Source organism: Gekko japonicus, unplaced genomic scaffold (genome assembly GCF_001447785.1).
Source record: "Gekko japonicus isolate JY-2015 unplaced genomic scaffold, Gekko_japonicus_V1.1 scaffold125, whole genome shotgun sequence".
NCBI lineage: Eukaryota > Metazoa > Chordata > Lepidosauria > Squamata > Gekkonidae > Gekko > Gekko japonicus.
The window spans coordinates 895,772-898,819 of NW_015165834.1; positions in this window are offsets into that span (position 1 = coordinate 895,772).

Genomic DNA, 3,048 nt, shown 5'->3' on the forward strand with positions numbered 1-3,048 from the left:
TAAATTGCTCTGAGACTGCAAGTGGAGGACGGGGTATAAATCCAATCTCCTCCTCCTCCTCTTCTTCTTCCCGTCAGTGACGGCATTTGAATTTAGGTCTCTCAGATCCAAGTCAAACCCTAAGCACACTCACACCCTTCTCAGACTTCAATATTAGAAGGCTGTAACTCTGTTTAGGACTGCACTCCAGTGTTCTAACCACAACACTCCCCTGGCCAGCTGACAACTGCCTGTATACTTTCTTTCTTTGACAAGCCTTTATTGGCATATGTATATACATACATATATACATACATATATACATATATATAAAGACAGGAAGACAGGAGGGCCTGGCGGGATCTGGTCCATGGGGTCGCGAAGAGTCGGACTCGACTGTGCGACTGAACAACAACAAACATATACATACAATAGGAGATCAGATTAAATATAGAGATCGGAAAATACAAATCCATATAGGGTAAAATTGGAGCTACGGCGCAGAAAAACAGCATAAAAGCGGAAAAACCTAGTGGTTACTTATCAGAACGTATAGCCATAGCACTAAGAAGAAACCTTGCTCCTTTTTCAGTTATTTCCGTATCTTGATTATCAAGCAAAAACAGAACCTTAAAATCAGGAATCTCTGGGAATTGAGCTAACATAGGATACAGAAGATCCTGGTGGGGCACTGAATAAAAGGGACATTGAAGGACAACACGGGGGACAGTTTCAACACAGTCCTTCATACGAGGACGGCACCTGCTGGAGTAGGAGATCCCCTGGAATCTTCCAGAGAGAAGAGCAGAAGGAAGGACATTAAATCTGGCCAAGGAGATGGCTCTGTGCAAATTTGGAGCTATAGTGCCTGTATACTTACCTTTGCTGTTTAAGAAAAACAGCAGATTCTCTTCTCCAAGCTGGTCATCTGAAGTTTTGTCAACAAAAGTAGCAGGTATGGCTGCACGGCTGTTAATCAAACATATAGGTAATCTGCAGTGCCATCCTAAGCAGAGTTACTCCCTTCTGACAGCATTGAAGTCAATGGGCTTGGAAGAGTGTAACTGTACTTCATAGAGTTGCCAGCTCCAGGTTGGGAAATTCCTGGGGATTTGGGGGTGGAGCCTGGAGAGGCGAGGGTTTGGAGAGGGGAGGGACCTCAGCGACTATAATGCCACAGAGTCCACCCTCTAAAGCAGCCATTTCCTCCAGGAGAACTAATCTCTCTCATCTGGAGATCAGTTGTAATTCCAGGAGATCTCCAGGCCCCACCTGGAGGTTGAGAACCCTAGCACTGCCATGGATGGCACTGTTAAAACATTGTTTTTTCCTACTTTCCAAAGCATTGAAAAGAAAAATGTAAAGGGGGTTAGAATGGTTTATTCATCAATGATGCATTGGCTTGGCGTCTGATTTTGCACATGAAAGGGCAAAATGGGAACAAAAATGTTATACATGGATCTCAGCTCCAGGTAAATGGCTGCACATTCTGTAGCTCTCTTGCAGTCCCTTGCAATCCTAAAGAGAATGGATTGTTGTAAATTAAAGCAAAAACATTTCTCAGGAATGCAGCCTTCTGCATCAAATACCAGACTTTGTAGGTATGTTGAGCAGCCACTGGTTTTAATGAATCAGGCGTGTGTTGAACTATAGACATGTTTTCTGTTGGGTTCCCACATATGCTTGTCTTCTCCCACAATAATATTTTCCCACAGAAGAGAGGCTCCAGAAATTTGGCACAATGCAGAGGAACCCGCTATCTTAAAGTTGGGATGAGTCTTTGACAGCAGAGGAACAGCTGCTTCAGAGAGGACCAAAAATGGATTTGATTTGGATTCCATGATGCTCATGTAAAATGGCTTATTCTAGAAGGGTACATCTTAGGGAGACCATGTTGCTTGCTTTTGTGGGCAACTTCCTAGGCTTGGCCTCAGTCCCTAGCTGCCATTCAGTAGGGTAGTGGGAGAAAATGGGGTGGGTCAAAACTGCATCCTGCAATGCCACAACATTAAGGCAGAACAGAACAGTGAAGTCATCATGTTGTGGGATGCTCTAGGACTCACACAAAACTCTATGGTATTCTATGAGAAATAAATTATCTAAATAGTCACACACTTGAGGGGTGTTAAATGGATAGGAATCTTGTGTCAGAGTTACAAAAGCATTTCTTAGGCCTTCAGCTGGAATAGTGAACATGTATTGAAGTAGGGGGAGGAGAACATTCTGACCTGTACATGTTCAGTCTACTCCGGGAGCAGGGCCAGATTAAGGCCAACTGATGCCCAAAGCACAGCCCAACAATGGTGCACTTTGGCCCTTCCATTGCTTAACTGGTAAGACATTAAGACTCAATAAGTGCTGAAGGTTAAAATAGTAGCACCTTAAAGACTAACAAAATTTGTGGTAGGGTAGAAGCTTTTGTGAGTCACTGCTCACTTCTTCAGATACCTGAAGAAGTGAGCAGTGACTCACGAAAGTTCATACCCTACCACAAATTTTGTTAGTCTTTAAGGTGCTACTGGACTCTTACTCTTTTCTACTGCTGCAGATCTCACTGAAGGTGAAATAAGAGATTAAAAATTCAGTTTTCCGGGACTTCCGGTCTGTGGCTCAGCGATGGCGGACGCTCTCCCCTACCGCTGGGGAGGCATTCCGTGCTCCAGTGGGGCTGGAGGGGTGCCACCTCAAGTGAGCCTTAGTGAAAGGCTCCAAGCCGGGGGCGCTGAAGGGGCGACCTCTTCGACGGCGTAATGCCGGAGAATTGAGGCGCTCCTTTGCCCCAATCGGTCCGCCCCCTGAGAGGCTCGGTTTTTACCGAGCTCAGCTGATGCCGGCCAGGACAAGCAGCGAGGGTTAGCGATTTAACGGAGTTACAAGGAGTCTGGATGCAGACAGTCAATGAATCGGAGAAGGAGCCAAGTGAAAAAGTTTTTTAAAAGTGAGTCCTCCCCCCCCCCACCGGAAAGCGGCGTCGGGGAAAACCCCCAGGCATAAACAAACTGAAATGTGCTAAGAAAACAGAGGGGGGAGAGGAGAGAAGAGAATCGCGATAGTGTGCGAGAGACTTAG